Here is an 11,471-nt window from a genome sequence, read left to right as displayed (position 1 = left end):
AGAGATAACAATATAAGCGTATGGCATCTCTCAATAGACTGCAAATGATGAGTTACAGATTGTTTTTGAAAAGTGATCTAAATATGGGGTAGACCTTTTCAGAAGGAATTCTAATTACAAAATCAGTTTTGCTCATTCCAGTCAACTGTATATATATAAACATTCTTTAAGTAAAATTTCATAACTTTGTTAATTTCAGTACTGTGTCTCTTTTTTTTTTTCATTTCCTCTATTGATTTCCAAAAATCAGAATTATAATTGATTAAAACACGTATACTCCAGCCAATTTTGATATTCCATTCGCAACTGGCTTTGTGCAATGCACCACTCCTTTGATCTAATAATGAAAATATGTCAGTATATACTCTTTAAAGAAACAAGGTAAACTATCCCCTCCTGGGACAGTAGGACTACAATATATGAATTTAAATTGCTAATCTACCAGCTCCACATTCCACGGGAATTTAAACACTATGAACACTAACCAGAATTTCTGGAAACATTAACCAGAATTTCTGAAAACTTCACATAATTTTTAAAAATCCCAAACCTACAACAAACCAATCTTCTAATTTATGTAGAGACATGAAGGATAAAGTACTGGAACAGGCACCCTAATTCTGGTGTAATTTATAATTTAGATTTCAATAGAAAAATATCTCTTTATTTGGTCTTGGACTGAATTAAATGTGACAAGACTGATGGTAGTTTTATGTAAATTCATTGTTATATTGGGCAATACCAACAGGCCAATGTTCTGTTTAAATACACTTTCATACCAATGTCTTTACATAGTATTCCCAAAGGTATTTTTATTTCGCTATTTACATGTGACAAGTGTTGGTTCTTTTGATGTGTCTTTGACACAGAAAATACTTATCTATTTGCAACTAATTTATCTTCAGTCCTACAAATCAAGAGAAACTTTGAAGCAAAACAGGCAAACAGATAAAATTGTGCTTAATATAATGAAGTGGTAGTGCCGTCATCTCTGACATCTCTATATGTTTGCTATGTGGGGTATTTGTTACTGTATGGAAAATTTCAGAAAGGTAGCCAGAAAAAGCTTCCAGTGCAAAAATTTTGCTCTTGTCCCAGCTCTCGGCTTTAGAGAAGTAACATTATTTCAATATGTGGCATACATGTTTGCAAGCTCATTTGTCAGTCTTAGGGAAGTCACAGCAAAAGTCTTTGTAGAATATGTAGAAGGTGACCATGACTAAATTAAACAGTATCAGGGGTGGTAACGTTTAAAAGTTTTACTTTTTTTTTTTTCATAAAATATGCAGTTGCACTATCAAATATTGTATTTTGAAAAATAGTAGAATTTCCTAAAGTAAAGACTTTATTTTTAAAATTAAAATTCAAGAAGAATATACTGCAAATTTTTGTAGTCTGCTTGAGAAATAATTTCTTCCATCTGGGCCTTTTCTTTTCATAAAGAAACAGGAGTTTCAATGTGTTGGATGAACAATATCAGCCTATAAATAGCACTATTCTATTTGTTTCATGTTAACTGGGTAGGGTGATATGCATCACATGTACTTGGAACTTGACAAGAGGCATTTCCATGATTTTTCAGAAGTTTTGAAGATTAAGTGAAACTACATATTTTAACCAAGCATTAAATCAAGTTTTTAGAAATAGAATGAAAGCAAATACAGATTTTCACTGATTTAAACTTTAATATTGTAGAAGTCTTTCTCCTGAAGGCCTCCAAGGACTGGGATTGCATAGTTTTCTCAGTACTCCCTTCAAGTGCTGCATTACCATCCTCATGAAATTTTTTTCACCATAATATCCAGACGAAACTTTGCAAGACAAAATTTGTGGCCACAGTGCCTTTTCTATCACCTACCACTATCTAGAACAGTTCTATTCCATTGCCTTAACAACATTCTCACAATTGTTTGGAGATCTGATGTTTTCTTCTTCACGGGTTAAACTAGTCCATTTTATTCTAAACCGCCTTTGACCTTTGTAGCTTCTACTGAACATTGATATTGGGGTGCATTAAGATGTGCATGGTGTGCAAAACTGGGCAAAAAGCTCCATGTTAGACCCTTCTGCATAGGGAGAACTGCAATTTCCATAAATCTGTTGGCCACAGCCCTCTTAGAGTAGGTAGGTTTGTCTTTCTCTTTACTCATTACAAAACCACTCTGGGGACTTGTGCAGAATTCAGCACCCACAGGATCCACTGGTCTTTTTCAACAGGACTTGGGCAAACATTTCCCTACCCTCAAGTATAAGCCTAATCTGGAGATTTGTTTTCTCCCTCTTGCAACATCAGAAATGTTATGGACTTTAACTTGGGTTTGGTCCTCAAGGTATTCCAGATCTCTGTGAACTGAAGTGCTAACATTCAACCTGCCAAACACTGCTCCTGAACTAGTATCATAGGTAAAGTTGCTGAGGGCACATTCAGGCTTATCATCCATGAAGTTGATAAAGTAAATGCACAATATAAGCCCCAGTGCCAAGGCACTTAGTTTGATAATGACTTTCAAGCCACTGATTAATTGCCTTTTAGATTAAAGGTCCAGACAATTTTCAGTACAGGTAAAAATCCAGCCCATACCCCCTGTGCTTCCAAAACTGAGTGCTGTGGGGAATAGTGTTAGTACCATTAATAAAGGTATATTGCATATGCTTGTTAATGAAGCTGGACATTTAATCATAGCAGGCATGCAATTCTGATTAAGTGTGATTGCAGTTCTACTCTTTCTAATTAGCATCAAGTCTTGCATATTTTTTGAAATATGTTATTTCCCATGATCTTTTTCAGTAGAAAAGTAAGACTGACTGGACTTTAGCTACCTAAATAAACCAAGGGTACAAGCAGAATAATTTCCTTCAATTTGTCAGATATCTCTCTCAATCACAATGACATTTTGTAAGATTTCTGTAAAACAGTTTGGTCTTGCACTGTTCTTTCAGCACTTTCAGATAAATTTCTTCTGTCTCATGAAATCTGGTAACCTCTACTTCCTTGGTAGATTCTTATTTGTTGCTCCCTGTTGGTGACTGTCCTCAAATCATGTTCTTTCTTTTTTTTATCTGGAAAATCAAAGGATGATTTTTACCTCTTTTTGTCCGTTTTCATGCCTCCAGAGTCGTTAGTTTTTGTTTTAGAATACTGAAATATAAGAAGTTCTTCTAAGTAGTGCAGATGAAGCCAAATAGTCAGGAGATTAAATTCCGTAATAAGTGAGGCATTGGTCACATATTCACACAGTGAGCATGAAAAGATTAAGAAAAAAGATTAATTACCAATAAAAATGTTTTTTGAAAAATGCACAAGAACTCAAGTGCAGGACTTGCTTTTCATGATTTAGATGTGAAAAGGGGCAAAGAGAGGCAATAAAACATATAGATAGAAAAATTTTATTAGTGCTTTAAAAATCTACATCAAAGTCCAGGAATAAAAAAACTGTGTGAACTTCCTCTGAAAAGAGAACAAAATATCACTATAAAAATCCCAATGAAGTCTTGCGTTCATTTTCAGCAGCAGTTAAGAAAGGTAAAAACTCCAACTAAACAACAAAAACCCCTGACAACCAAAATGACAGAAAATCAACAAAGTAGCTTTGTGAATAGGATAACCTAAGAAAATCAGTTTCCTGGAGCTTTAGTGAATGATGTCCAACTATCAACAAATTCTTCTTGATGGTTTAATAATGTATCTGAACTCATAGGAAACAATTAATGTGAGTAGTTTTGTTCTCTGTACCCTGCCCAGAAGTCTATTCATAAAATGGAAAGTACCGATGTATATTTAAGATATATTTAAGATATGTCCCATTAAATCTTTAACATCTTTGATCAACATTTTTTCATTGACATGGACGGTAGGATTGAATGCATCCTCAGCAAGTTAGCTTTGTAAAGCAGCAAGTTGCAGCTTTATCAGCTGCATGGATGATAAGCCTGAATGCGCCCTTGGCAGCTTTATCTGTGATACTGGAAGAGCGTTTGGCATGTTGCATGTTAACACTTCAGTTCAGAGCTCTGCAGTGCAGTCAACACACTGGAGGGCAGGGCTGCCATCCATAGGGACCTGGATAGGCTTGAGGGATGGACCAGTGTGAACCTCATAAAGTTCAACAAGGCCAACTGCAAGATGCTGCAGCTGGGTCGGGGCAATCCAAAGCACAGGTATGAACAACACAGACTGGGAAGAGAACTGAGCGAGAGGGAAAAGACTTGGGGATGCTGGTTGCTGAGAGGCTCCATATTACCCAGAATGTGCACTCACAGCTCAGAGAGCCAACTACAGTCTGGACTGCATCAAAAGCAAGCTGAGAGAGGTGATTTGCCCCTTCTACTCTGCTTTTGTGAAACCCCAGCTGGGTTACTAAGTCCAGCTCTGGGTCCAACATAGAAGAAACATGGACATCTTAGAGAGAGTCCAGAGAAAGCCCAAGGAGCTCATCAGAGATCACTTCTGCTGTGAAGACAGGCTGAGAGAATTGTGGCTGTTCAGCCTGGTGATGAGAAGGCATTGGGAAAACCTTACAGCACCTTCCAGTACATGAAGAGTTCTACAAGTGAACTGAGAAACTCTGCATAGGAATATATATGTATATATAGGAAAAAGGGCCATGGCTTTAAACTGAGAGTGTGTAGGTTTTGATTAAGCAGTAGATCTCATCATGGGCCATTACACTTCTGCTAAATTTATGCCATTGGTATGTTAAAACTTATTTAGAATATGAGTGTTAAAGACTGTTAATTACTTGGTGTATCTATATCACCAATTTAAACATCACTGAGCAGGGACTAGCAAATGCAGAGGGAGACAGAAACAGCATGAACTGTCAAGTAGACAAGCAGCAAGAGCACGAAAGCCCCTGTGGTGGGTTGACCTGGCCTACAATCAGACAGTTTCTATGTGGTGGATTTATTCTGGCTGGACAGAAGGTGCTCACCAAATCAGCTCTAGCACTCCCCTCCTTGGCTGGAGAGGGGAGAGAAATTATGACAAAAGGCTGAACTAAGGTGAGGGAGAGATCATTCACCATTTACTGTCATAGCATAATAGACCCAAGCTGGGAAAATTAATTGAATTTATTAATAATCAAATCAGAGTAGAATAATGAGAACATAAAACAACTCTTATAATATCTTTTATGCATCTCATCCTTCTTCTTGGGCTCAACCTTGCTCCGAAATTAGTTTTTTCCTCTCCAACAGCAATACAGGAGGATGGGGAATATGAGTTGTAGTCAGTTCATCAAACATTGTCTCTGTCTCATTCCTCCTCAAAGCCTTCCCCTTCTCCAGTGTAGGGTCTCTCTCACAGAAGACAGTCCTCCATGAACTTCCTAAATATGAATCCTTCCCATGGGCTGCAAGAACTGCTTCAGCAAGGGGTGCAGTCCTTCAGGAACAGCGCCTTCCCTTTCATAGGGTGAAGTCCTTCAGGAAAGCCTGTTCCAGTGTGGGTCCTGAGTCACAATTCCTGTCAGAAAACTTGCTCCAGCATGGGCTCCTTTCTCCATGGGGGCAGTGCCTAGAGCAGTCCTGCCCAGAGCCTGCTCTGGGGTCACAGCCCCCTTCAGGCACATCCACCTGCTCTGGTACAGGGACCTTTGTGGGCTGAAGGTGGATCCGTGCTCCACTATGAGACTGCATGGGCTGTAGAGGGGCAAGGTGCCTCACCATGGTCTTCACCACAGGCTGCAGGGAATTCTCTTCTGTGCCTGGAGCACCTTCTTCCCTTCTGCACTGCCGTTGGTATCTGCAGAGCTGTTTCTCTCAGATATTCTTACTCCTCACTTCTCTGGCTGCAAGTCTTGGTCAACTTTTTCCTCCCTTCTTAAATATACTATCTCAGAGGTGCTATCACTATTTCCCATAGGCTCAACCTTGACCAGAGGTGGGTCCATCTTGGCGCTGGCAGGCATTGGCACTGTCAGACACATGGAAAGCTTCTCTCATCATCTCACAGAACCTATCATGTGACCTTCCTACAAGCAAAAATTTTCATGCAAACCCAATATACGTTTGAGAACCCCTGTTTCCCCTGTCTGAGGAAAAGGGAGAAAACCGAAGGTGAGGATACTTAGGGATTGAGATGGTGAAAATTTAATAGGTAAAGCAAAACCTGCACATGCAAGCAAGGCAGAAAGTGGAATTCAGTCACTACTTCCCATTGCAGGGATAGGTTTAGCCACTTGCAGGGAAGCAGGGTGTGACCATGTATAATAATTATTTCACAAGAAGAGTGCAACAACCATGGACATCCTCCTTGTTCCTAACCAGGGACATCCTCCTCCTCCTGTACCTGAGGTTTAATTCTTTTCCATGTGGCAAATGTGGATCAGTTGTCTCAGCTACAGCTCCCTTTGAATCTCTTCTTCAAATCCAACCTCATTCACTGTGGGAATAAAGAGAGCAAATTGGGAAAGAGAGAAATCCTTGACACCGTGGAAGCATTGCTAATAATAAAAGAATTATTAAAATATACTAAAGAAAGCATTTTTTTTGTACTACTGGCAATATTTTAATCTGTCTTTTGTCTGTTTCTAAAAATTACATTTGGCTACACTACCAGCTTATTTTAAAAAATTAGCAATTATAAATAAGTTTTAATCAAATGGCTTACGTTGGTGTGATGAGATTTTATAACATGAGTTTTGTGTAAAAAGTATGACAAAATGAACTTCAGCAGTTTCACAGAACCACAGAATCATTAAGGTTGTAAGTGTAATTTAAGACCATCTAGTCCAAATGTTAGCCCAGCACCACCATAATCACCCCTAAATCATACCCCTAAGTGCCACATCCAGATGCCTCGTGATTATTTCCAGAGACAGTTGCATCACCACTCGGTAACTTACTCCAATGTCTAAACACTTCTTCAGTGAAAAAGTATTTTCTAATAATTAAGCTGAACCTCCCCTGCTGCAAGTTAGGGCCATTTCCTCTTGTCCCTTCAAAACAGAAAACAAACAAACCATGAAAACAAACTAGGAAAAGCAGTATCTGCTTTATAAATACCTTATATCTGCTTTATAGTTTAAACATGATAGATATATCTGTCTATTAAAAAACAAAACAAAACAAAACAATGAGGAAAAAGAACATAAAAAGCTAAGCGCTAAACCTGTAATTAATCTCATAAAATTAAGTCAAACTGCCCAAAAGTGAAGCGCTAATTTAATCCAAGAAAGACTCTCATTTCTTTCCCATAAGTGGTTGCTATTTGTAAAACCATTTCATACAGGCATATAGTATACTGACAGTCTACAGACAGACCTATTTACAGACTTCCAAACAATTACTTTCCTATAGAGATCAATAAATATTGATACAAAATTTAATTATTGATGATGATGATGATGATTATTATTAATATTATTGTTAATAATAGCTGTAATGGCAAAATCACTTAGAAGTTCTTTTTCTGCTTTATTCTCTTACCCTGAAAACCAAATGTTAAGCGATGAAACAGGTTTGGGTTTTCTCTACCACTCTCTCTTCTGCTGTGAAAAGATAGCAGGCATTCTCAGGGCTGCCAGGTGTCATATACTGGGTTTGCTTTATTTAATGACTCCCCACAGTGTCACACCTGTCTACAGCCCAGCTTGTTTTAATGTATCTTGTCACTTTCATAATAAAAGGAAGTGTCTTTATGTTTCCAAAACAAGTTTCCTTATTAAAGTATTTCTAGAGATGCTGCAGATAGCATTCAGACTGAATTGTTATATATGATCATCCCCAAAGGCTTCTCCTCTGAATTCCATTCCTCTCTCTTCCATGAAAATTTTCAAAATTTTAGGTAACTTTTAAATTCTTTTAAAGTTGTCTTCTTTACTTCTTTTTATTTTGTGATACCAAGGGGTAGTACTTTGGGAATAGAACTTTGAAGAATGGAACCTTGCAAGGAGGTCTAACTCTTATTGCTAGCCTGTTCTGATCTGTTACTAAGGCTCTCCAGTGAAGTGACTTACTGGAAGCTGCAAATTCTTCAGGTCTAAATAATTTCCTTCAAACCTCTGCATGAATAACTATTTGGAAGATGTTAGAAATTACTTCTGAAGTTCTACCCAATGTTTCTGCTCAAACATGGTCACTCAGAGTCTGTTTGTCCAACACCAAGTCCAGACAGCTTCTGAGTATTTCCAAGGACTCCTCAGGTTCTCTGAAGAAATAATGCCAGTGTTTGGTCATGCTCGTTGTTTTGCTCTACACTGAGGCAAAACCTCTTATATTTCAGTTTGTGACCCTTGCATCTTGTCCTTTCATGGATACTACTGAAAAGAGACCTAGATCCTACCAGTGCTCATATAGACCACACTTCATCAGGCTGTCTAAGAAAATGTTATGGAAGACCATGTTGAAAACCTCACTGTAATCTAGCAGAAAATATTAGCTGCTCTCACCTCAACTACAAAGCCAGTCATAACAGAATGTTATGAAGTTAGTCAAGCAGGACTTACCCTTGGTAAATCCATGCTCTCTAGTCTTTGATATCTTTTTTGTCCTTTATGTATCTCAGAATGGCTTCCGTGATTAGCTGTTCCACCACATTCCTTGGGATTGAGGTTTATTACCCTGTAGTTCCTTTGAACCTTTTTCTTGAATTTGAAGTCAAAGTTCAGCTGGACTCCTGCCTGAATTCCTGCTGGATCTTTCCATTGCTAGGGACTTGAAAGCTGCAGAGCAAATAGTATAAAACAATTTTTCAAAAAAGTAAAGGAAACCTTTTTCAGGTTTTACTCCTGCTATGTTGTATTTTTGTTTTTTATAATTTTGTAATTATTGTTTCTTTTTTGCTGTTTGTAATTTTGTAATTTTTGTTTGTATTTTTGTTTGTATTTTCACTGTTGGAATAAGGAAATTTTCATTTTTTCTGTACACAATTTTCTTGGACTTTCTTGTGTATGGCTTCTGTATTTCCCTGACTATTCCTGCTATTTTACCTATATGAGGTCAGTTAATGAATGTGGTCTAAACTGCTGTGGTCCTGGACTTACTGTTCTTGCCTTCTCAAGTGTATTCTTACTCCTTCAGTCGGTCTTTGTCGCCGTGCTTCCCTTCTCTGTTCCTTTTTTGTTGTTATCCCTAGCCTGTGGTTAATAAATTCAATGTGTCATCCATTATAAATACGACTGCTCTCCTGTGTGGCCTTTTTGGTAGTTAGATCTGCACATGTTTTTCTTGCATAGAGAAACCTTTGTCTCTTCTGTTACAGCAACTTCTTTTGCTTGACATTATCTCAGTTGTTTCTGCCCCTTGACTACCATTTTCCTTGTCAGTTTTAGGAGATTTATCTCCGTGGACAAGAAGCACACAATTTTTCCAGTTGTGTGACTCCTGCAATGGGCTGCACTATGATCCCCAAGAAGTCACTTTGCATTGTTTGGTTGAAACTGTTCAATAGTGCTACTTTAAAAGAGCAGAACTGCTTTCTATATAAAACAAACTAGGGTTTCAGTGAGGCCTTCTTAGGGACTATTTTACCACATTATTATAAAAAAAATGATGATGTATGTAGTATGTAGTTCCTCGCATAAAAGATCAATGTGAAATTAAATAACCAGACCTAAATTTCTTACAGATTTTTAATAGGATTTCACTGACATCTCTGGGGATGTAAAGTGCTTTCTGTCGCTATCCTTCCCCACATACATTCTCTCTTGGACACCCAGTTCATGTAACTAGCATATTGTTGGCATATTTCTTATGCCTTCATTCCTGGCATGTATAGCGTGTATCCTTCTCATGATGTCACATCTAAATTGTGTTGTGATGACTTCCAATTCCCTTACAAGCAATAACCTACTTTGCACTGGATGCTAACATCTTTCCTAGCACTGAAGAATAAGTTCCTTAGAGTCTGGCCATTGTAGAAGTATTATTTTTTTCATATTTATAGTACTTCATTCTGCCAAGTAGCTCCCTAAATAGCTTGTCACCTGATATGTACAGGGATAGAAGACTTCTATTGAAAAAGAATAGGTCTCTGTTTATTATTCCCTGCCCTATTTTGTCTCATGGAAAGAAGGCCTCAATTTCAACCTTGTTTTTTTGGTTACGTGTGCTTAAAAGTATTATATGTTCTTACTAGTACAGTTTCATGAGTTTCTGCATCCTGACTCCCAAATTGTATCATCCTTTTCTTGTAATAAGGATGTCAAGAGTTGTGGTTTGTAGTCTATAGCTTCCTTTATTACATAGATCAGTTCACATTGGATATCCATGGACATTCACACCTGTCAATTGGTTTAGCAAAACCTGTCAAGAGGGCTGGACATCAACTAATGAGTATTCCACAATCTATTCTTAATACTACACATAGCCACAACTCTATCCTGGATAAACCTGATTCTCAAGTTCCATCTTTAGTAATGTGTACTCACTTCTTTAGTGCAGACAGGATAAATAATTGAAAACTCTCAGTTCATAATGGATCTAATTTTTTTCATAACTTTTGATTTTTGCATGTATCTTTTGCATTTCTGCCTGTCTGTCATCACACATTCAACAATCCACACAGGGAAACTGAGACCAGTATCTTCTTTCATGTTTTTTTTTTTCTTTTCCTGCCCAGAATGGATTTGGAATTTTTTATCTGGAAACTCTTATATGTTTTGTTTGTGTGGCTGTTCATTTTTTAATCCAGTTCTGCTGCACTTGCTGATTCATTCTCATTCAGACCGCATTGTAGAACATATGCCTATGAATGATTAAACTTTACAGGACTTTTTATGGTTCTTTTGGGGAGTAGTTGAGAATGCTGGAAGGACAGGATCATTTTTGCACTGAGCTTTGAGTAAAGGCTTCCTCTCCCATCATACATGGGGACCTTCAGGGACCTATCAGTGACAAGACAAGGGACAGCTGTTCTGGAATTTAGGCAGACTGATGCTGAGCCAATAGAAGTAGACAAGGTGAAGAAGGAGAAAGAAAATAAAAACAAGACAACATGAAAAAGTTGTCCAAACCTAATAAGAAGACGTAAAGCATATTTCAAATTTAGTAAGTTTCTTAACACTGGAAAATTTTAACTGGAAGCGAGATTGCACAAAGTGATTAATATGATTCACTGGAAGAATTCATTCCAGAAAAAAAGAAAAAGTGTAAAACCCCAAACTATTGTGGAATTCAATATTTCTAAGGTTGTATTCAGAAGTAGTCTTCCTTATATATTGATTATAGATATTAATAAAACAGGTTTTTTTTAATATTTCATAAACATAGTAGAATATATTCTCTTCAGTATTTGGTTGTCTATGCAACTGGCCCATCTTCATTAGTGTACCTGAGGAATGGCAACAAAAATTAAGGGACTAATGTATTCAGCAAATATTTTTGCATGTTAAATTGCCTCTAAACAAAATAATAACCCCTGAATTCCATTAAATAAGCTTTTTTTTTTTTTACTCAGTCATTTTGGCCTGAACTCCAGTAAGAAAAGTTAAATAAAACCTACAGTTTTCTCTGTTTTTAAGACCCTAGAT

General features: G+C 37.4%; 1 long non-coding RNA gene across 1 annotated transcript in view; it reads right to left on the bottom strand.

Annotated features, from left to right (window-relative positions):
• Window positions 1-6,249: 6,249 nt before the first annotated feature.
• Window positions 6,250-11,471, bottom strand: part of LOC148219842 (uncharacterized) — a 33,073-nt gene continuing 27,851 nt past the window's right edge. Inside the window, exons 3-5 of the long non-coding RNA XR_015799264.1 lie at window positions 8,448-8,663; window positions 6,776-6,938; window positions 6,250-6,382 (exon numbers count right to left, since the gene is read on the bottom strand). This is a non-coding gene — a long non-coding RNA (uncharacterized LOC148219842). The remainder of the gene's footprint in view (window positions 6,383-6,775; window positions 6,939-8,447; window positions 8,664-11,471) is intronic.

The sequence above is a fragment of the Sturnus vulgaris genome, chromosome Z, assembly GCF_052056855.1.
Source record: "Sturnus vulgaris isolate bStuVul1 chromosome Z, bStuVul1.hap1, whole genome shotgun sequence".
Lineage (NCBI taxonomy): Eukaryota > Metazoa > Chordata > Aves > Passeriformes > Sturnidae > Sturnus > Sturnus vulgaris.
Note: the sequence above shows the minus strand (reverse complement) of the source record. Positions and strands in the feature narration are given on the sequence as shown.